The sequence below is a fragment of the Mustela putorius genome, unplaced genomic scaffold (assembly GCF_011764305.1).
Source record: "Mustela putorius furo isolate JIRA1106 unplaced genomic scaffold, ASM1176430v1.1 tig00003863_pilon_pilon_pilon, whole genome shotgun sequence".
Classification (NCBI taxonomy): domain Eukaryota; kingdom Metazoa; phylum Chordata; class Mammalia; order Carnivora; family Mustelidae; genus Mustela; species Mustela putorius.
Genome location: NW_025422015.1, coordinates 13737213 through 13762710, shown reverse-complemented (window position 1 = coordinate 13762710; position 25498 = coordinate 13737213).

Below are 25498 nucleotides of genomic sequence, written 5' to 3'. Positions count from 1 at the left end.
CAGCAAATTAAAATCACATAAGCATAAATGCACTAATAATGAATGTATGAGCCGAAATCAATAACAAAGAACAAAGAGTAGTGTAAATTAACAAAGCTGAGAGTAGTTTCATTGAAAAGATTAAAAGAGACATGATTAGATACACTAATGTGAGAGGAAAAAAAGAGAGAACATGTATTACCAGTATCATAAATAAAATATTCTTACTAAACAACATAGAGGTGTTAATGATAAACAGTTTTATGTCAAATCAAAAATTGTGAGGTTATTGGACCAATTCCCTAAAAAAACACAACTTGCCAGAACTAATACACAAAATTTTTTTTTTTTTTTTTTGGAGAAGAATAAATGAAACAAAATGTTTTTAAATCTATAGAATTCTCTACCTACTGCAGAGACTGAATTTGCCATCATAAGATTTGTCACAAAGAAAACTTAAAGTTTATATGGGTTTTCTGCCACATACTAGCAAACATTAGGGAAAAAGTAAATTACTAAGTATAATATACAAACACTTTCAGAAAGTAGAAGTAAGGACAGACTTTGTAATTTATTTATGGGGTCAGCATTATTCTAAAACAAAACTAGATGGAGGCATTCCAAGAAAAGTACAGAACAATATTATTCATGATCATAGATGCAAAACTTTTAATATAGAACCAGCAAACTGAATTCATCCATATATAAAAAGAAGATAAAACATGATCAAGAAGGATTTATCTCAAGAACTCAAATGTGTTTTAACTTTTAAAAGTTAATCAGTATAATTTACCACATGAATAGAATGAAGGAGAAAAAACGCAGGACCTTATCAATAGATGCAGAAAATTTACTTGACAAAATTCTATGACAATTCATAATGGAAACTGTCAACAAACTAGGAATAAAGGTATATTCCCCTGAATTTGATAAGGGCATATTTAAAAAGATGTCTCATGCTAACCTCATGCTTAATGGAAAAGTATTAAATGATTTCCTTCAAAGACTGAGAGCAAGGGTACCTGGGTGGCTTAGTGGGTTAAGCCTCTGCCTTAGGCTCGGGTCATGATGCCATTGGGCTCTCTGCTCAGCAGGGAGCCTACTTCACCCCCCACCCCCCGCCCGCCTACTTGTGAACTCTGTCTGTCAAATAAGTAAATAAAATCTTTTAAAAAAATAAAATAAATTTTAAAAAAGACTGAGAGCAAATCAAGAATGCCAACTATGTTCTTATTCAATGGGATACTAGTAGTTCAATTCTGTACCACAGGGCAAGGAGAAAAAACTAAATATGTAGAAACTGAAAAGACAAAATACTATCTTTTTTATTCAGAGTTGATATGACATTATACATAGAAAAACATATGGAATCTTCAAAAAAATTACTAGAGCTAAACAAACACTTTATAGGATATAAGGTTATTATGTAAAAATCAGTTTTATTTCTACAGGCACACATCAAATATTTGGCAAATAAATTTAAAAAAAAAACTATTCACAATGGCAGAAGTAAACATTTAGGATTCAGTTTAATAAATAAATATCAAGGCTTCCACGTTGAAAACTAACTTCTGGCAAGAATTAACCAAAAAATGGTTAGATATAACAAGCATATCGCCTGGAAACTCAATATTGTTAAAATGTCAATTTACACCAAATTAATCTACAGATTGAATCCATAGATTAAGCAAAGTCCTAATAGACCTGTTTGATGAGATCAACAAGCTGAGTTTAAAATTACATGGATCTATAAGACTTATAAGCACAAAATCTTGAAGAAAATTGGAGGATTTAATCAACTTGATATCAAGGCTCACTGTAGAGCTGCTCTATTAATCCAAAGACTATAACACTGGTATAAAAATAGAGATGTAAAACAGACAAACACCATAAACTGATTTTTGACCAAAATGCAATAAGGAAAAAATCTTTTAAACAAATGGCATGAAAAAAAAAAAAACAAAAAAAACCCAGCATAAGTGTATGAGGTAAAAGGAAAAAACAAGGTTTGGCCTGCTACTTTGCAACACCAAAAATGCTTAATTTGAGACAGAGGACAGATTTGACGAAACAAGCAAAAACTCCAAAGAGTCCAGAATAGATCACTTTGGTGGCCTTGGGTTAGGTCAGGAATAAAAAAATTGACACATTGGATTTTATCAAAACTACTTCTGATTATTACAAGTTATCATTAAGGAAATGAACTGCAAACCAGAGGGAAAATGTATTCATAAGTCATATTTGTCACAGATTGCTTACAAACTTATATACAGACCAGAACTCCCACAAATAATTATTAAAAGACAAACAATCCAAAAGTAAGTGGTTGAAGTCTAAAAGAGTCACTTCACAAGAAAATGTATAGGTGTACGTATGTGTTGTGTGTGTTGTGTCACTAGAAAGTACACCAAACAATGCTCACCATTATCTAGGAAATATGTTTTTAAAAGGAAATACTATGTTACATCCAGTACAATAATTAAAATTTTAGGAATTGACATTATATTTTGGCTTTGTTGTAAATCTCTTATCCATTGGTATGGGGAGGTAAAATGTCACAACCACTTTGGAAACAATTTGGCAGTTTCTTATAAAGATAAGCATCTACCTACCATATGAACAAACCAATATCATTCCTGGAATTTACCAAAATGATATCAAACAACTATCCATAAAAATGATTTATAAAATCATGCTTATAAAACTTTATACATACTGGCTCTCAACTGGCAACAACCTAGTTGTGCATTAACAGAGGAACGGATTTTAAAAAGCAGCTTTTTAATTTTATTTTGCATAGTGCAAACTTTAACAGTTTTCATTTTTTAATTTTTAATGTTATTTTTCTTTATATATGAATTTCAGTAGAGTTAAAATATAGTGTTATATTATTTTCAGGTATACAATACAATGATTCAACAATTCTATACATTATTCAGGGCTCATCATTAATCCCTTTCAAGGTATTTCACCCATCCCCAACCCACTTCCCCTCTGGTAACCATCTTTGTTCTCTATATTTAAATTTGTTTCTTGATTTCTCTCTGTCTTTCTCATTCTATCCTTTGCTTGTTTGTTTTGTTTCTCAAATTCTACATAGTAGTGAAGTCATACGGCATTTGTCTTTCTCTGACTGGCTTATTATGCTTAGCATTATACTCTCTAGCTCCACCCATGTTGCAAATGGCAAGAGTTCATTCTTTTTATGGATGAATAATAGTCCATAGTATATAGATACAACATCTCCTTTATCCATTTATCTATCAAGGAATACTTAGGCTGCTTCCATAGTTTGGTTATTGTAAATAATGCTGTAATAAACACGGGGTGCATATTTCACTTCAAATCAGAATTTTCATATTCTTTGCATAAATACTCAGGAGTGTGATTCCTGGGTCATAGGGCAGTTCCATTTTTAATTTTTAGAGGAACCTCCACTCTTTTTTCCACTATTGTTGCCCCAGTTTGCATTCCCACCAAAAGTGCATGAGGGTTATTTTTTTCTCCACATCTTCACCAACAGTTGTTGTTTCTTGAGTTTCTTTATTTTAGTCACTGACAAGTGTGAGGTGATACCTCATTGTGGTTTTGATTTGCATTTTCCTGATGATGAGTGATGTTGAGCATCTTTTCATGTGTCTGTTGGTCAATTGTATGCCTTCTTTGAAGAGATGTTTGTCCATATCTTCCACCTATTTTTAATTCCATTATTTGCACTGGGGGGTGTTGGGTTGTACCAACTCTTTATATATTGTGGATATCAACCCTTTATTGAATATGTCATTGGCAAATATCTTTCCCATTCAGTAGACTGTTGTTTAATTCCATTGGTTATTTCCTTTGTTGTGCAGAAGCTTTTAATTTTTATGTAGCTGCAATATTTTATTTTTGTTTTTATTTTCTTTGCCTCAGAGACATATATGGAAGAATGTTGCTACAAAAGTCAGAGAAATTACTGCCTGTGCACTGTTCTAGGATTTATATGATTCAGGTCTCAAATGTAGGTCCTTAATCCATCTTGAGTTTGTTTTTTGTGTATGATGTATGTGGTTCAGTTTTATTCTTTTGCATGTTGCTATCCAGTTTTTCCAGTACCATTTGTTGAAGAAACTACCTTTTTCCCATTGCATATTCTTGGCCCCTTTGTTGTTTGTTGGCCATCTGTATGTCTTCTTGGGAGAAACGTCCATTCATATATTTTGCCCATTTATTGTTAGATTATTTTTTTCTGATGTTGAGTTATATAAAGTCCTTATATATTTTGGACACTAACCCTTTATCAGATATGCACTATGCTGCTATCTTCCCCATTCAGCAGGTTGCCTTTTAGGTTGGCTGATTTATTCTTTTCTTGTGCAGAAGACTTTTATTTTGATGTAGTCCCAATAATTATTTTTGGTATTGTTTCACTTGCCTTAGGAGACTTATCTGGGAAAATATTGCCATGGCTAATGTGAAAGAAATTATTGCCTGTGCTCTCTTCTAAGATTTTTATAGTTTCAGGTCTTCCACTTTGGTCCATGATCTATTTTGAGGGTTTGTGTGTATGTGTATGATGTGAAAAAGGGGTCCAGTTTCCTTCTTTTGAAAGTAGCTGTTCAGTTTCTCCAACACCATTTGTTAAGGAGATGGTCTTTTTTCTACTGAATATTCTTGCCTACTTTAAGATTAACCACAAAATTGTGGGTTTAATTCTGGGCTCTCTCTTCTGTTTTATTGATCCAAGTGTCTATTCTTGTGGTAGTACCATATTGTTTTGATTACTACCGCTTTGTAGCATATCTTGAAATCTAGGATTGTGACACCTCTAATTTTGTTCTTTCTCAAGATTTCTTTGGCTATTTAAGGTTTTGTAGTTTCATAAAAGTTTTAAGATTTTTTTTGTTCAATTTCTATGAAAAATGTTGTTAGTATTTTGATAAAGATTGCATTGAATTTGTAGAATGCTTTGGTTAGTAAGGACATTTTAACAATATTGGTCTGCCAATTCATGAGCATGGACTATCTGTCCATTTATTTGTGTCATCTTCAACTTCTTTCATCAATGTTTTACAGGTTTCAGAGTACAAGTCTCACCTTCCTGGTTACTTTTATTCTTAGGCATTTTATTTGGGGAAGGCAAATGTAAATGGAATTGTTAATTTGTCTATCTGCTATTTCATTATAAGCATATAGAAATGCAACGGCTTTCTGTTTGTTGATCTTGTATGCTGTGAACCTACTGAATTCAGTTATAAATTTTAGCAGTTTTCTTTATGGTTTTCCATATCTAGTATCATGTCATCTGTAAATAGTGAGAGTTTCACTTCTTCCTTACCAATCTGGATGCCTTTTATTTATTTTTCTTGTCTGACTGTTGTAACGTAGACTTCTAACACTATGTTGAATAAAAGTGTTGAGAGTGGAGATCTTTGTCTTGTTACTGATCTTTGGGGAAAAGCTCTCAGTGTGATGTTAGCTGTTGGTTTTTCATATATGACCTTTATTACATTGAACTATGTTCTCTCTACACATCATTTCTTGAAGGTTTTTATTATGAATGGATATTATACTTATCAAATGTTTGTTCTGCATCTTTTGAAATGCTCATATTATTTTTATACTTTCTCTAGTTGATGTAATGAATCACTTTGATTGGTTCACAAATATTAAACCACTCCTGTATATTAGGAATGAATCTCATTAGATCTTGGTAAATGATTTTTAAATATATTCTTAGATTTGTTTGCTAATATTTTGTTGAGGATTTCTGCATCTATCTTCATCAGAGATATTAGCTTGTAGTTTTTGGGTTTTTTTGTTTTGTTTTGTTTTCATTTTTGTTTTTGTAGTGTCTTTATTTGGTTTTGGTATCAGGGTTATGCTGGTCTACAGAATGAATTTGGATGCTTTTCTTCCTCCTCTATTTTTTGGAATAGTTTGAGAAGGATACATATTAAATCTTCTTTAAATGTTTGGTAGAATTAATCTGTGAAGACATCTTGTCCTGATTTTTTTTTAAGATTTTTTACTTATTTATTTGACAGAGAAACATTGAGAGAGGGACTACAAACAGGGAGAATGGAAGAGGGAGAAGCAGGTATGAGGGAGCCTGATGGGGTACTAGATCCAGGACCCTGGGATTATGACCTGAGCTGAAGGCAGACGCTTAATGACTGAGCCACCCAGGCACCCCTGGTCCTGGTCTTTTATTAATTGGGAGGTTTTATCACTGATTCATTCAATTTCATTGCTGAAAATTGTGCTGTTCAAATTTTCCATTTTCCTATTCATTTTGGGAAGTTATATGTTTCAGAGTTTATCCCTTTTGATGGCATATAATTTTTCATAATATTTCCTTATAGTCCTTTGTATGTCTATGGTATTGGCTATGATTTCTGCTCTTTCATTTCTTATTTTGTTTAAGCCACCCCCCTCTTTTTTTATTTTGGACAAGTCCTGCTAAAAGTTTATCAATTTTGTTGACTTTTTCAAAGAACCATCTCCTGGTTCCATTGATCTATTCTATTGTTTGTTTTGGTTTGGTTTGGTTTCAATTTTGTTTATTACTACTCTAATCTTATTTCCTTCCTTCTACTGGTTTTAGATTGTTTCTTCTTTTTCTAGCTCCTTTAGGTGTAAGGTTAGGTAGTATTAGATTTTTCTTGCTTCTTGACATAGGCCTGTATTTCTGTAAACTTCCCATCTAGAACAGTTTTTATTGGATCCCAAAGATTTTTGACTACTCTGTTTTCATTTTCATTTGTTTCCATGAATACTTTGATTTCTGTTTGATTTCTTGGTTGACCTATTCATTCCTAAGTAGCATGTTATTTAACCTCTGTATTTGTGCTCTTTCCAGAGTTTTTCTTATGACTGATTTCTAGTTTCACAGTGTTGTAGTCAGAAAAGATGTATGGTAGGACTTTCATTTTTTGAAATTATCAAAATTTGTTTTGTGACCTAATATGTGATCTATTCTGATCTATTTCCATATGCCCTTAAAAAGAATGTATATTCTATTGTTTAAGATGAAGTGTTTTGAATATATCTGTTAGACCCATCTGGTCCAATGTGGCATTTAAATCTATCATTTCCTTGTTGATTTTTTGTTTGATGATCTATCCATAGATTTAAATGCATTGTTAAATTCCCCTACTATTATGTATTACAATTGATTACTTCCTTTGTGTTTATTATTAGCTGCCTTACATATTTAGGTGCTAACATATTGGGTGCATGAACATTTGCAATTATTATATCCTCTTGTTGGATTGTTCCTTTTACGATTTTGTAGTGTCCCTTTTGTCTCTTGTTACAGTCTTTGTTTTAAAGTCTATTTTCTCTGATGTAAGCATTGTTTCCACAGCTTTCTTTTCACTTCTATTTGCATAATAAGTGCTTTTCCATCCCTTCACTTTCAATCTGCTTTTGTCTTTGGTTTGAAATGAGTCTACTGGAGGCAGCATATCAATAGGTCTTGCTTTTTTATCCCTTCTGTCATGCAATGTCTTTTTATTAGAGGGTTTTTTCCATTTATATTCAAAGTAATTATTGATAGGTATATACTTAATGTATTTTGTTACTTGTTTTATGTTATTTTGTGTAATTTTGTCACTTTCCTTTGTACTATTTTCTCAGTTATTGGCTTTCTTTAGTGATATACTTGGATTTCTTTTTCTTCACTTATGCATATCAATACCAATTTTTTGATTTGTGGTTTATATAGAACAACTTATGCATATAGCAGTCTATATTAAGTTGATAGTTGCTTAAGTTTGAACCCATTTTAAAAGTACTAAACATTTACTCTTCCTGCCTCAGCCCCACATTTTCAGCATATAGTGTATAGTGTCCTATTTTACATCCTTTTTGTGTATGAATCTCTTGACTAATTTTTATAGATATATTTACTGTTCTGTGTTCCTCCTATCCTTCTTACTCCCACTTACAGTCTTTCAATTCAAGGTATCTCCTTTAACATTTCTTGTGAGGCTGGGTAAATGGTGACAAATTTCTTTTTTCTTTTTTTTAAAAGATTTTATTTGTTTATTTGACAAACAGAGATCACAAGTAGGCAGAGAAGCAGGCAGAGATAGGAGGAAGCAGACTCCCTGCTGAGCAGAGAGCCTGATGTGATGTGGGGCTCTATCCCCAGACCCTGGGATCCTGACCTGAGCTGAAGGCAGAGGCTTTAACCCACTGAGCCCACTCAAATTGCCCCTCCTCAACATTTCTTCTAGCGCTGGATTAGTAATGATTAATTTCTTTAACCTTTGTTTATCTGGAACATGTATTCTGAGCCTTGTCGGATGAGTATTCTTGGTTGCAGATGTTGTTCTTCCAGCAATTTGAATATATCATGCCACATTCTTCTGTGATACTATCAGGTGATATTACCTTAACTGAGTGGTCAAACTTAATATTACTATAACAGAAATCTGTGAAAACAATGATAAGATATAATAAGAATATAGATCAATGATATATTAGTCTCTGCCTAACTCTTTAACCTGAATACAACTAGACAAACACAAATTTAAGGATAGTCTACAAAATAATTGTTCTAAATACATAAAGACATCAACATCATGAAAGACAAGAGTAAATAAATAAAAAGAAAAGTTGGTTAGCCTTTCTCACCAATAAATACATTAAATACAAGAGTTTGGATGGGATTTGGCCAATGGAGCAGGCAGGTCAGCAGGAAAACATGGTGGCAGGGCATGCTACAGGAGCAAGTCTGTGCAGGTCCACTGTGAGAAGGGGCCTAGAGGTATTTCAGAAAATTCTTGCACATCCTGGGAAAGAGAGCACATTTACACAGGAAAATGTGGGGGTGGGGCATGTTACTAGAAAACTAGGTGGAGTGTTTGTGTTGAGCTGTTCCTGCAGGTGTCCACATTTCTAGGCTGGGGAGTAGTGGAGGGAAATTGTGTAACCAACTATTTTGATCTTGGGGAAGTCCCTTAAAGATTCCTGTCCTTCCAGCACACACTCTGAGATTAGTAAATAAATATTCTGTATACCCCCATGTGTTTTTCCAACTGATACTTCTATGCTGTATCTCTGTGGAATTGTTTGTCGTGCTGTCTCTTTGGCTGGGGACTCCACCTTCTTGGCTTTCAGAGAGTCCAGTCTGATTTTTTAGTTTCAGGGGTTAAGCTCCACTGATTGTTATGTCCCTCTGGTTTTCAAAACCAGATGTTATGGGGATTCTTCTTACTCTTGCCTGGAGTGCCTGTTGTTGGTTCTGCTCCTCTCTCTCCTCAGCACCTGCAGAGTCCCTCCCCTACAGACACTCCATGGATCATTTTGGCTCCAGACCATGTTTCTGGCCTTTCTACCGCTTAGATGCATCCTCTTCTCTACATTTATTTGTTGAGAGATTGTCCTGCCAATCCTTTGGTCATTTTCTGGGTTATTTACATTAATGTGGGTGTTACCTCGTTGTATCCATGGGAAAAGTTGAGCTTAGGATCCTCCTATTCTGCCATCTTCCCCAGACATCCCCTCTAAAAATAAATCTATGTTTATAGCATGGAAAAGTACCTACCAAAAAAAAAAACAAAAAACATATAACATGGATGATTGTCAAAAATTTTTGTAAGCTATTTAAAAAAGACTGGTAAACTTTTAGCAAGACTCAACAAGAAAAAAAGAGAGAGTTAAAAATAAAAGTCAGAACAAAAAGAAGAGATGTTACAACTGATACCAAAAACATACAAAGAATTATAAAAGATTATTATAGACAATTATATGCGAACAAATTGGACACCCTAGAAGAAGTGGATAAAATCATACAGTAATAAAAAAAAAAAATCTAGGGGCACCTGGGTGGCTCAGTGGGTTAAGCCTCTGCCTTCGGCCCAGGTCATGATCCCAGAGTCCTGGGATCGAGCCCTGCATCAGGCTCTCTGCTCAGCAAGGAGCCTGCCTCCCCCTCCCTCTCTGCCTGCCTCTCTGCCTACTCTGTCTGTCTGTCTGTCAAATAAATAAATTAAAAAAAAATCTGAATAGAGTGATTACTATTAAGGAAATTGAATTAGTAACCCAAATCACCTAACAAAACAAGTCCAGGACAAGATGCCTTCACTAGGGAATTTTGGCAAACATTGAAAAAGAATTCCAATCCTTTGCAAGTGCTCCAAAAGAAAAGAGAAGAAGAAAAGAGAAGAAAAGAAGAAGAAGAACAAGTGGTGAAGAAGAGGAAGAGAAGAAGGAGGCAGCAGGAACATTTCCAAACTCATTTTATGAGGCCAAGATTACTCTGATATCAAAACTGGACAATGATGTCAGAAAAAAATTACAGCCCAATATCTCCAGTGAACATAGACTCAAAAGTCCTCAACTAAATATCAAACTGAGCTCAGAAATATACAGAAAGTATAACACACCATGATCAAATGGGTTTATTCTGGGAAGCAAGAATTGTTGGACATGCACAAATCAATCAGCATGATATACCACATTAACAAAAAGAAGGGTAAAATTATATGATCATTTCAAAGCATTTGGCACAATTCAATATCCATTTATGATAAAACTCTCCACAAAGTGGGTATAGAGGGAGTATATCTCAACACAATAAAAGCCATGCATGACAAATCCACAGCTAACATCATTTTCAATGTTGAAAAGCTGAAAGCTTTTCCTCTAAGATCAGAAACAAAATAAGGATGCCCACTCTTGCCAGTTTTTTTTTCTGCCAACTTAGTATTAGAACAATTATACAGAAAAATAAATAAAAGATATCCAAAGAGAAAAGGAAGTAATATTGTCATCATTCGGAGATGACATGACATTATATATAAAAAACCCTAAATGGTGGGGGGGGGTACTGTGTGACTCAGTGTGTTAAGCCTCTGCCTTTGGCTCAGGTCATGAGTTCAGGGTCCCAGGATTGAGCCCAGCGTCAGACTCTTTGCTTGACAGGGAGCCTGCTTCCCCCCACCACCACCACCACCGCCTCTGCCTGCCTCTCTGCCTTCTTGCGATCTCTCTCTCTGTGTCAAATAAATGAATAAAATAGTTAAAAAATATATACCCTGAATGGGGAACCTGGGTGGCTCAGTCAGTTAAGCATCTGGCTCAATTCTGGCACAGGTTTTGATCTCACGTTTGTGAGATGGAGCCCAGCATTAAGCTCTCAGCACAGAGTCTGCTTGTTCCTCTCCCTTCCCCTTTGCCCCTCCTCCAGCTTGTGCTCTTTCTGTCTCTCAGATAAATGAATAAGTAAAATATTCATTTTTATTAATCCTAAAAATTCAACCAAGAAACTGTTAGAATAAACAAAAATTTGGTAAAAGTTGCAAAATATAAAATCAGCATTTCAAATCTGGTCTGTATCTATATCCTAATAACAAACGTACAGGAAGAGAAATTAAGAAAATAATCCATCTGGGGCAACTGGGTGGCTCAATTGGTTAAGTGTCCACCTCTTGGTTTCAGTTCAGGCCATAAACTCAGGGCTGTGAGATCAAACCCAATATGGAGCTCCACACTCAGCATGGTGTCTACTTGGGATTCTCTCTCTCTCTCTCTCTCTCTCTCTCCCTCTGCCCCTATTCACACATACTCTCTTTTTTAAAACAAATTAAATCATAAAAACAGAAAGAAAAATAAACCCACTTACAATAATATTAAAAAGAATAAAATACCCAGGAATAAAATTAACCAAGGAAGTGAAAGACACGTATACTGAAAACTATAAGACATTGTTGTAAGAAACTGAAGAGACACAAATAAATGGGAAGATATTCTGTGTTTATGGATTTTAAGAATATTGTTAAAATGTCAATACTACTGAAAGCAATCCATAGCTTCAATGCAATCCCTATAAAATCTCAATGTCATTTTTCAACAGAATTAGAAGAATCCTAAAATTTCTGTGGAACCAAAAAGACCCCGAATACACCTATTTAACATCTATTCTATATTCACTTTTTAATTTCATAAGACACTTGTCTCCTTCAAATACCTGCACTTTGCACATGCATGTCATTCCTCCAGCATTCATTCAAAGCCACTCACTGCATCTGACCAGTCAACACCCACACCCCCTTATACTGTCCTACCAAACACAAACCCTTCTTCTATGAAACCCCTTCTGACCTTATTCCTGTAGGTAAGAACTGACCATTCTCACAGGGGTGCTATATATTCTCAGAACCTCTGTGACTATTCAGTGCAGTTATTTTTCTACATGTCTCTTCCTTTCAATTAACTACTTGACAGTAAGGTCTAAGTTTTATCAGTCTTTGTTTTTCCAATACTTGGCATAATTCTTCCTTCAGAGTAGACACTCACTAAATGCTTTCTGGAGGAATAGGTAAATTAATCTGTCAATTAAATGTGACTGACATTTTCATATTTTATTCTTACACTTTAAGTAGATATGATGTACATTTTATAAAGGCAACCTCAAATCTTAAAAATATGTTAAACTTGAGTATCCTGATCTAAACCCAATATGGAGTTTGGACCATTGTCTTTGTTTTATATTATATTTTATATATCATTACCCTGTTGTCCTTTCTAAAATTTGCTCCAACTGTTTTTCCATTATGAAGCCAATTTTCCTCAGCACAGGAAGAAAAAATAAAGGGCAAAGTACTCAGCAACGTGTAGGTGACTTCTCTGTCTTCTTCCCAGCGAGGCTACAGGCCATTCATTCCCCATAGGATACAGAGTCTACAAATAAGCTAAGACGTTTTCCCATCCTCCACTTGTCTGGGAAATAAACCTTAAGAGATTTCACTATGAACACTTGTTTTAAATTAGCCCTCTAGAATCCCTAAAGCTCATTTTTCTCATCCAATTCTAACAAGGTCTTTAAATCCACTTAATATCTTTGCTAATTTTATTCTTTTATTATAGAAATAGAAAGAGCTCTCTTTTCTACTTCTTTAAAAATTTATTTTCATTAATGGCAATGGGAAAGCTAGACTGCGAGAGCCTCAGTTATTCCTTTCCATTCTGTGTTTTTATTCCCCTTTACTCAAGAAGGAGATAAACCATGCCATGGAACTACCTCAGACAGCTTTTCTACACCATCATTGACTGTTTTGCTTTGCCTTAAACTGTCTCAGACCATGTCTTTGAATACTTTCTAATTAGTTATATTTATATAATTATTTAGATACTTTTGTCAGTAATATTTTAGACAATTAAAATATGATTCAGTTGTATTTTGTCTCCTTCAAATTATGTTTCTGTACTGCATGCATCCCCATCAATCCACAAATACACACAAATAATTTTTCAGCTGAGACTTTTACCTTCAGCATTACAGCTCCCCATAGATTACTGTCTAATTTCACAGACAGTTAAGCCAACATTCAATCCTACACACCTTTAGCTAAATAGAAATCAGTGGTATCTAATAATTATAGACTAAAAGTCCTCAACCCCAACATCGATTAATTTTCTTATTTTTTCCCTCAGCATGGGGAAGCATTTGATTTGTTTCTGAATTTGATTTTCTGATAGAAAACATAACTACCTCCCTTTTCTGAAAACAGACCCTCCCTAATCCTGCATGTTGTTCAGAATATGCCCAAATGAGACAGAAGGTTTACTCATAGTCAAGACCTTTTATCTAAACTTTCATTGTTTTTTTTTTTAAAAGATTTTATTTATTTATTTGACAGAGAGAAATCACGAGTAGATGGAGAGGCAGGCAGAGAGAGAGAGAGAGGGAAGCAGGCTCTCTGCTGAGCAGAGAGCCCGATGCGGGACTCGATCCCAGGACCTGAGATCATGACCTGAGCCGAAGGCAGCGGCTTACACCACTGAGCCACCCAGGCGCCCTCATTGTTTTTCTATATCATAGAATCTGACATCGATCTAGTGTACTTTTGTTGTTTCCCCACTATTATGAAATAAAATGATCACCTGGACAGCCAGAAGTTTTTGAAACTATACATCCTTAGGATCTTACTTAGCATAGTGGTGGCATTGAAAGCCATTGAATCATTCCAAATGAATTAATTTGGATTATTCTAAATAAATTATTTTTATTCTGATTATTCTAATTATTATTCTAAGTGAATAATGCTTAGCAATAGGAAGAGGTGACTGATGATGAAGGTAATTGGGATTCACTCGCCTGATGTGAAATACTTTTAAGTTACCTGAGAGGACCCGAGAAGGAGTCCTGCTGTTAGCTTCACTTGTTACCATTTTCAGAAAAATTACAATTCATTCCAAGTATTAGAGCCATTATTCCTAGAATTTTCCTGGACTTCTTGGTTTACCTCGTTATGCTCCCTTTTTTCCCCAAGTCCTTACTTTAGTGTTTTTGTCAATGTCAAAAAAAAGTAGGAAAATGAAAGTAAGTGAAGGATTATGATTGAAAACAACAACAAAAAAGAAATAAACATGCTCAGTATCTCAGGAGATGGGCAGCAAAGATGGTTGTAGTGAAATACATAGTCAAGTAGAAATTAAGGAAGGCAAAAATTTTCATATTCAGAAGGCACTTGAAGTGAGGAGATGGTGAGGAGATAAAATACACAGATGATGAAAGGAAGAGATGGTCGGTTGTCTCCAGACATGGATTTTAAGTGAAGGGATGCACGGATACATACATGGGCTGAGAAGGATCTGACCGAGGGGGAGTACAGGTTCTTTGAGGGATGAAGAGTTGAAGGTATTTTTTTTTTTTTTAATGAGACAGGAGAGAACTAACAAATGTGATGGAGAAATAACAGCTCCAGTTTACAAGAGAAATTGTTGTGTTTCTTCTTTTTGGAACAGCAGCTGCCCCTTCCTCTTTTCAATTTGGTTTACACAGTGCTTTGCATAGCAAATTTAATTTACAATAGTGCTAACATTAAATTGCGGGGATAAATTCTAAAATCCACTCATGAGCTTTTTCTTGGTAAGATGTAACATTTGCTTATCTGACTAACAAAGATTATTGTCCATTTAAAGTAAGTATAAGTTGGTGCATGGACTTTAGCCAATAAACAAATTCATTACCACCAATCCCAGTCTCTTTCAAAAGCTTAATATATCCAGTTTCTAGCTTAGTACTAACAATGGAAAATTCTGAGTTAAATATTGGTACAAAATACAGATCATGTGTACTATTTAAAAATGGCTTATCTTTGATGCTGAATTATTTGGGGTAGTATGTTCAGAAATAGAAGTTTTGTGCTCTCGCATTGCACACTGAAGGAGCTGGGCTTTTTGAAAACCGTTATTCAAACCTAAAGTTTATACTCTGCTCAGAAAAGCAGCACAGGAGTGAATGAATGAATGTTTTTTTCCAGAATCTCAAACTTACCAACATCACTGACAGCACTATTACCTCTCAATAATGTAAGTAAATTCATGATATATGATACAATCTTTGCTTTCTTACCTGCAAGGTTCCTTCGTATATTGTTTGTTATAATATATTTATTCCAGATTATGCCAAAATTATATATTCAGTAGTAAAGGCATCTGTAAAGTAATTTTCACCAAGCATTATTACAGACTTGAATAGGTGAAAAATAATTTTATTATCACTCTCTATGTACCCCTGTACCTCTCCATCACCTGAATACCCTGTGTCCTTCTGTTGATTGCCTCACTTTTCAGACATATCACTCTACTTTGCACACCCAGGGTACCTGGCTTTTCATAGATACGTATAGATATATCCAATATATATCTATATCTATTTGTCTTTTACTTCTCTCCTGGTCATAAGGAGAAAAAAGATGGGTTCAACACTCTCCTTCTAAATCCTTAAAAATTCTACAATTTTTAAAGGATGGCAAAGATTTACAGTGCTAATATTATATATTTTGAATAGATAATATTGAACAACCATCTCCAGAGTTTGAACACAATGCCGTAAATACAAAAACCTTGTGTCGAGGACCAATAACCTATATACTGTAAGCATTAGAATTGTCTCAGACTCACCCCAATCATACTTTTCCAAAATCTTGATAATGGAGATAGAAATTGCTTAAGTCCTACAACACATAAATATCTATTCTTTTAGAGATATATTGGAGTCAGCTATGTGAGTGAAATCTCTACATACTCAGGAAAGACCTCTATTTGTTCAGAGATGTTTGATAATTGTCCGTAATAAATGCAGATAATTTGGTTAGAGAGATGAATGATATATCATGGCAAAAGTCACACAGATTAAAAGAAAGACAAATAAAATAAAAATTAAAATTTTAATCAGATCAGATTGTATATGTGCCTGTGTGTATGTATATATCACACATATATTTATACATTTCCCTTATATATCCATATATCCCTTATATATGTGTTTTTGTTTGTGTGTGTATATACATACATATATATAAGAGAAAAAAGGAAAATACTCTGAATTTGGGGGATGGAGGTAGAGATAAGACATTTGATTAATTCTGAAAACACTTACAAAGGAATTTTTCCCCCTTTACCTATTTGAGGCAACTTATGTATTTGTGATATACTACTTGTATATTTCATAATCATCCTTAGATGGATGCTGATAGAAAAACTTAGTGGCAGGGAAAAGAGAAATGCACAGATATTTTAAAGTCAGTATTTTTATTCTGAAAATTTGGTTGACCTCTTTTCCTACTATGAATGCTTACATAATTTTATATAACCATTGTATTTATAGCTGAGTGTGGAGATAAAAAATAGTGTATGATTTGTTACAATAAAAAGAAAAAGCAGCAAGTCCTACTACTTATGTAGGACAAGTGTAGTTGCAGTGACATTGGAAAAAAGCATAGCAATGGCACACACACACACACACACACACACTATTCTGAGCCTCTACAGCTTTTTATGAGATGCTGTTGCACAAACAAGGAAATAAGGAGGCAGTAGAGGTTCTCTTGTATTCTATGATAAATATTGATGATAGTTTGTGATGAGTGGTAGGGCATATGGAAAAAGATAAAATGGGAAATGAAATCAGCTTTAATTTCAACAAGCCAGACCTCTGGAATTAAATATCAAAAGATAAGGTTCCAATTTGGTGAATGATTTTTTTTTTAATAAAGGAAGAAAGGCTTTTTAAGGTTTAAGACAAGCAGCTTGATTTTTTCCACCTAGTTTCCTTTCTTATTATTGAGCATTAGATATTTGAGTCTCATTATTTTATATATATGGGCATTACAGGTATATGCAAAATTATCTTTGTATAAGGTTTTCCTAACACTTCAGAAAATATTGTTTTAAAACTTAAAAATATATTCCCTTTTTGCTAATTATAATCTAAACCAAAATAATATGCAAGCTAAATGGTAACATCTTGTACTGCATAACATGTCAAGTACATTCTTATGTATACTTGTTATTTATGTGTAGTTGAAGAAATTTGGCTTAATGGGAGTGATGCATTAATCATCACAAAGCATGTGAGTATAACATTGAGTCTAATATCCCTTCAGCATAAGGACAAATTTATGGTAAGAATCTAGAACAGACTTTTATAAAATTCAAAAAGGTAAGTGGACAGCTGGAAGAAGAAAGTGGTATATGAGAATAGCATTTGACCTTAGAAAAATAATGGTATCATAATCAGTTAAGAGCTGCCATGTTAGTACTCTAAACAAAATATATTGAGCCCATTAAATGTGTATCTGAGCTGGTTTCAACACTATAATTGCTGAGTTGTTGTTCTTGATACCAAAAGCTCAGTTACACTCAGCAAGCACAGCATGTGCAAAGATTGACACATGGTAACAGTAGCAGTCAATCAAATGTGAAGCTGTCAAATAAAGAAGGAATTGTTTTTAACATCAGAAGATTAAAAAGACAAGTCTCTCAGAAGAAGGAGATTATTGACCATGGCAATACCCATACAAATATTTTATTGCACTTGTTTTCCAATTACTTAAGATTTTAATGAGCTGTGGAAAAACACTAGGTATAGATTACACTGTATTAGTCTTACCTTCAAGAGCCATCTCTGGCCTTGAATGACATTTTATTCCACAACAAAGCCTTTCAAAGTATATGAACACATGCATGAACAGTTTGAAATCACCAATCAAGAGTTCCATATTTTTCATTGTCCTAAAGCCTATGAAACGTATTGATTTAAATGTAATAAAATGAAAAGACTTTTTGAGGCAATAAATGGCTTCTATGAAAAAAAATACACTGTTAAAAAGCAATTGATAATATCTGGAAAACTAAAAGTATTTTTACATCAATAAGTTTTCTCAAACTAATAGGTAAATAATGCTAATAAACCACTGTCATTTTTTTTATTTGACAAAGAACATGTGAGATATTTTTAGAATTAAAAAAATGTTCACAAATTTTACTACCCTACTCTACTTTTGGAAACAGGCCAATGACATTCCTTGTCAAAAGTAAATTTTATTCACATGAATCTTACTAAATATCTTCCAGTCCAGTTCTAAAATAACTGCTGCAATATTTATATTCCTATTATATTAAAGAATATTGTTTTAATTCTTGTTTGGGAGAAGAAGAATATTGAAGTTTTGAGTTATTCCATTAGTCTACGTTAGGATAATGAAAGGACTATTATGAAATATAATATTTATATCCATATTTAGAAATATGATGTAATTCTTTATGATGTATTATAATACTAATGCCAAGGTTCTGAATGAATTTTTTTAATTTAGATAATTAAAAACATTTAAAATAATATTCCTTAATATCTTTGAGTCATTTGAAAAAGAAAGCTCAGTTTATTTTAAGGAAATCTAAGATGTCTTTTTTCCCTAAGAAGGGAAATAAACACCTTTATACATGTAGATTCCATGCATTAAGAGACAGAAAAGACTCTCATTTTAATTTTGCCACTTTATTGACATCATTTCATTTAATATTCACAAACACTTCCTCCACCATATGAAAATACTTTAATAGTTTCTTAACCAGAAATACTATTTTTCACATAATCATTTAAAAATCTTAATTATTTCTCCTTCTTACATTTATCACAAACAAGGCAGATATGTTGCTGAGAGTTTATTTAAAAAGTAGAGATCTGGAGAGGTTAAAATAACTTACCCTCAAGAAACTAAAAAAAAAAAAAAAAAGTAAAATCCAAACAGTAAGAATATAGTAAAGATAAGAAATCATGTAATTAAAAAAAGTAAAGAATATGAATCAGTCTAAAGCTGAGTCTTTGAAAAGATGAATAGAATAGAATTTCAGGCAAGCTGCTCATGAAAAACAGAGAAGATGTAATTTTCCAGTATCAGAAATAAAAGAGGAATTATCAGTTCAGATTTCACAGACATTTTAATGAAGAAATGACACACAGTTTATGTCAGTAAGTTTGGCAATTTTCATAAAATAAAAAAATTTCTTAAAACAAAAGTTAGCAAAACTACAAGATGAAATAGAAAAATAGCATTATATGTATTAAGGAAATAAAATGTGTGGACAAAAGCCTTGTCAAAGGGAAAACTCAAGGTCAGTAGGTATGGGTAACTATATTTTAGAAATTCATCAATTACCTAGGTAGCTATATTTTAAAAATTCATCAAATACTTAGGAAAGAAATAATAATTCTACACAATCTCTTCTAGAAAGGGGAAATTTCTTAACTCATTTTATGGTGATAATATTACATTAAACTTTATAGAAAAAAATAAAAACAAACTTTCATTCCTCATGAAAATGGATACTTTTAAAATGTCTTAACATGATATTAGACATTGGATCCAGCAACACATAAAAAGAATGATACATCATGATGAAGTGGAATTTATTACAGAAATGCAAGATTGATTTAATATTTCAAAAACAATTAATTCTGGATGATGGTGGAGTAGGAGTATCCTAGGCTCACCTTGTCCCAGTGATACTCCTAAAAAACATCTATAAGTATATATAACTTAGAAAATAGCTGGAAGCCTGAGAGAATGGGCTCTCTAGAGCTAAATATAGAGAAGAGGCAATATCTAAGAGATTGGGCATGGCAGAGATGCAGTTGAGAGCCAAACTGACTTGTGGGACTATTGCTAAAACCCAAGTTTGGCTGCCTAGCGCTCAAAAGACCAATACTCAAGAGACAAGTTTTGAATGGAAAGGAATAGGAGCTTTATTCAAAAGCCTGGCTACCTGGGAAGAAGGCAGACTTTTGTCCAAATGCCAACTCCAAGGTTTCTGCCTGGCCAAGAGGTTTTATAGTAGTTTGTTTAATCAGTTAAGAGAGTGCAGTGATCTGTCATATTCCTTGATTGCATCCAGACTGATGATGCCAGCTATAGATCTATCTTGGTGCTCAGAGGTTTTATGAGAACATCTAGTTCCTTGGTGTCCTGGGGAGGTTGTGCAAGAAGGTCTACACTCATGGTACCTGTGGATGGCTGTATAAGAAGATCCGGTTCCTTGGTACCCAGAAGTTGTACAAGAGTACGTTGTTCTTTCTGCAAAGAAGGGCAAGGTCTACAAATGTACAAAGGGAGGTCAATAAAGTCATTTGTATCACCTTAAAAAAGAAAAAACATTTTGCCAAAAGAATGCTGGGCTAATCAGAAGACCAAGGCAGCCTCAAACAGACTTGCTAGTCTCTCTTGTCTGGGAAAGTTCTGGTCCTTCCTTCACCAAGACCTGTGGTCTATAAATCTAAAAGAAAGCAAATTAATTCTGTTACAGATCAAGGACCTTAAATCAGCAAGCAAGAAATGTGTTAGCTTGAAGCAAGTTAACACTTAAAAACAGCCACAGAGCTGTTACAGGACTGTCCATAGGATAGAAGGACACTGTAAGCACAGGGAATGGAGAGGAACAGATCCCACACTAGGAACCCAGGCACGGGGACCCACATGAGGAAGAAAAATCCTTATAACATTTGGCTTTGAAAACTAGAGGAGCCTAACAATCAATGAGGCAAAACACACAGGCTTTAAAAATAAGCAGACTCTGTTCTAGGAGTCCAGAGAAGGAAATAGGAAACAGAGTGTCTGCCCTTAAAGAGACAGCACAAAAATCAGCCAGGCTGAGCCAGAGGATAAAAACAGCTGTTTGAAGTATGCCTAGGGAATGAAAGATTTATTTATTAATTTCAGAGCCTGTGCTGGAGGTATAAGGATCATTAGAAGACTTGTTCAATAGCAAAAGAGCTGTTTGGCATCATTTCCTTCTCCCACTCCCCAGCCCAGAGAGAAGGACACTTGCAGGAAACAACACAGCATCAACACCCTCCATCTAACTTGCAAAGAGTGCTATCCCTTTGATCTTTTGCGGATCAGCCCCATCAATGTGGCCACCACAGTTTTCCAAAGCAGATCAAGATCCATTCCCTCAGCAGAACACCATGGACCTTGCTGGCACTGTGTGCCACCCCCAGGTTCTCCAGTGGATAGGTACCTTGGCATATGTTCATCCAAAGTAACACCACAGGATGGAAGCATGCAAACAACCCTGACTAGAGCCAGCACCACCCAAAAGTGGACCCTGAACCAAGGAGAGGAGAAGATAACCTCAGGCATCAGTTTGAAGGCAGCCCAAGCTCTAGGTTTAGTGCAGACATCTGGTCACAACCCAGGCCCTGCCCAAGAACAAAAGCTTCTCGGAGGACAACACAGAAAATTACCCTGCAGTTCCATGTTAATGCAGTCTTGGGAAATACCCAAAGATGGCTGGGACTGGCCCACTCACAACATAGACACCAAACACACCCCAAACAGGCAAAGACAGCCATTGCAGATGATAAGACTGAAGGCAAACATGGCTCAGCCACAAGAGTAGGGAGCTTGTGACACACACAGGATATACCCTGTGCCTGTTTCTGGCAAATAGCAGATACTGCACTGCAGAGCAATATAGAACCTCTTATCACAAGGCCACTACTTTCTAAAGCAGGAGACACAGCTGATTTTTGTAATACATAAAAGCAGACCCAGAATCAGACAAAATGAATCAGAAATATGTCCCAAATGAAAGGACAAATCACAGCAAAAGACCTAGAAGAAATAAGATAAGTAATACGCCTAATAAAGAATTTAGATAATGTTATTAAGATACTCACTGGACTTGAGAAAAAAGTGGAAGAGATGGAAAGCATAAAAAAATAATCAACCAGAGATGAAAAACTCAATAACCAAAATTAAGAATATACAAGAAGGAATAATATAGTAGAGGAAGCAGAAGAAAGAATAAGCAACCTGGAGGACAGAGAAGTGGAACACAATCGAGCTAAGAGGAGAGAGAAAAACAAATAATAATAATTTAAAAAGAAAATAGATTATGGAACTCAGACACACCATCATGTGTAATATCATTTGCATTATAGGGATCCAGAAGGAAAAGAGAAAGAAAAGAGGGCAGAACATTTATCTGAAGAAATAAGCTGAAAACTGCCCAAATGTGGCAAGGAAAGAGACATCCAGATCCATGAAGCACAGGAAAACCCCCAACAAAATTAACCCAGGGAAGTCCACACAAAGACACATAGTAATTAAATGCAAGAAATAGTGATAAAGAGAAAATTTTAAAAGCAGCAGGAGGGCAGAAAAGACTTAAACCCAAGGGAAACTCCATAGGGCTATCAGCTGATTTTTCAGCAGAAAGCTTTTGAGACAAAAGAGTGTGGCATGATATATTCAGATTGCTGGAAGAACAACATCTGCAACCAAGAATACTCATCTGACAAGGCTCAGAATACAGGTTCCAGATAAACAAAGGTTATAGTAATTCATCATCACTAATCCAGTGCTAGAAGAAATGTTGAGGGTGGGGGGCAATTTGAGTGGAAAGGAAAGACCATAAGCAGGAATAAAAAAAGTAAGACACAGAAACACAGTTAATTTATGTATATCTATAAAATGCAGTCAAGGGATTCACATAAACAGACAAGATGAAAAGTAGTACATAATGTACCTAAAACATGGGGGGAGGTAGAGAGTAAAAATATAGTGCTTTTAAAATGGGTGCAAACTTAAGTTACTATCAGCTTAATATAGCTTGCTCTATACAACTAATGGTAATGACAAATAAAAATATTAATAGATATGCAAAAAATAAAGAGAAAGAAACCCAAGTATATCACTAAAGAAAGCCAACAAACTGTGATAGAAGAGAAAAAAGGAACAAAGAGGAACTACAGAAACAACCATAAATACGTGACAAAATGGTAATAAATACATACTTATCAATAATTACTTTGGATGTAAATAGACTAAATGTTCCAATCAAAAGACATAGCATGATGAAATGGGATAAAAAAAAAGCAAGGCCCACGGATATGCTGCCTATCATAGAGACTCACTTTAGCTCCAAAGACATGTGGATTGAAAGTTAAGGGATGAAAAATTATTTACCATGCAAATACAAGTGAAAGAAAGTTGGGGTAGCAATATGTATTTCAGGAGAAATAGAATTTAAAACAAAGACTATAACCAGAGACAAAGGACACTACATGATGAGCAATCCAACAAAAGCATGTAGTAATAGTAAATATTTATGCACCCAGCGTGGGAGCATCCAAATACATAAACTGGCTAATAACAAAAAGGGGGTAATCAATGACAATACAGTAATAGGGGATTTTAACACCCAACTTACATCAATGGATGGATCATCCATACTGAAAATCAATAAGGAAAAACTGGTTTTGGATGACATATTGGGCCATATTGGGCTAGATGGATCTAACAGACATATTTAGAACATTTTATTCCAGAGGAGCGAATACACATTCTTTTCAAGGGCACATGGAACATTCTCTAGAACAGATCACATAGCTCCTGCAAAACAAGTCTCAACATTTCAAAATGTTGAAGTCATACCATACATCTTTTCCAACCACAACACTGAAACTAGAACTCAAGCATGAGAAAAAGATCTGGAAAGAACACAAATACATGGAGTTTAAATAACATGCTACTAGATAATGAATGGTTCAACCAAGAAATCAAAGAACAAGAAATTCGTGGAGACAAATGGAAATGAAAACACAGTGTTCCAAAATCTTTGGGATGCAGCAAATCTGTTCTAAGAGGGAAATTTAAGCAATTTTTTAAGAAGAAAAATCTTAAACAACATAAACTTTCACCAAAAGAAGCTAGGCAGAAAAAATTAAAAATCAAACAAACAAAACCTCAAACCAGTGTAGGAAAGGTAACAATAAAGAGTAGAGCTGAAATAAAGCAAATAGAAATTTTAAAAATATATCTAGAACAAATCAATGATGCCAGGAGCTGGTTCTTTGAAAATACCAACAAAATTGTTAAGTCTGTAGTCAGACTTATTAGAAAAAAGAAAAAGACTTAAATAAATGAAAACACAAATGAAAGAGGAGAAATAGCACAGAAATAGAAAGTGTATAAGAGAATATTACAAAAAATATATGCCAACAAATTGGACAACCTAGAAGGGATAAATTCCTGGAAACATCTAATCTCCCAAAACTGAATCAGGAAGAAATAGAAAAGTTGAAAAGTTACCAGCTATGAAGCTGAATCAGTGATCAAAAAACTTCCAACAAACAAAAGTCCAGGACCAGATGACTTCCCAGATGAATTCTACCAAACATGTAAAGAGGAGATCATACCTGTTCTCAAACTATTCCAAAAAATAGAAGAGGAAGGAAAGCTTCCAAATTCATTCTTCAAGGTTAGTATTACTCTGATACCAAAACCAGATAAAGACACCACAAAAAAAAAGAGAATTACAGTCCAATATCTCTGATGAACATAGATACAAAAATCCAAAACAACATTAGCAAACCAAATTCAATAATACATTTTAAAAAATCATTCCCCACAATCAAGAGGGATTTATTCCTGAGGCACAAGTGTAGTTTAATAGTCACAATCAATATGATACATCACATCGACAAGAGAAAGAATGAAAAGCATCTGATTGTTTCAATAAACTCAGAAATAGCATTTGACAGAGTACAACTCCCATTTATGATAAAAAAAAAAAAACAACAAAGTTGGTTTAAGAGGGAATATACCTCAACATAATAAAAGCTATATATGAAAAAGCTGCAGGTAACATCATACTCAGTGCTGAAAAACTGAGCAATTTTCTCCTAATATGTATGAGGCAAGGGTGTTCATTCTCACTAGTTTTATTCAATATAGTATTAGAAGTCCAAGCCACGGGAATCAGGCAAGAAAAAGAAATAAAAGTTATCCAGATTATTAAGGACAAAGTAAGACTCACACTATTTGCAGAAAACATGATACTATATATGGAAAATCCCGAAGACTCTACGGAAAAAATATTAGAACTGATAAATGAATTCACTAAGGTCACAACATATAAAATCAACATACAAAACCCAGCTGCATTTTTAAACACTACTAATGAAGTAGTAGATGGACAAATTAAGAAAACAATTCCACTTACAGTTGCTCCTTCCCCTCAAAACAAAATACCTAGGAATAAACTCAACCAAGGAGGTAAAAGATTTGTACTCTGAAACCTATAAAACACTGATGAAAGAAACTGAAGATGACACAAATAGAATGGCAGACTCCATATCCACTAGGATTTGGAATTTTGAAATAAACCTACACATAGAAAGAACACCATGTGAAGATGAAGGCAGAGATTAGGGTGATGAGCAGAAGATGGGGAA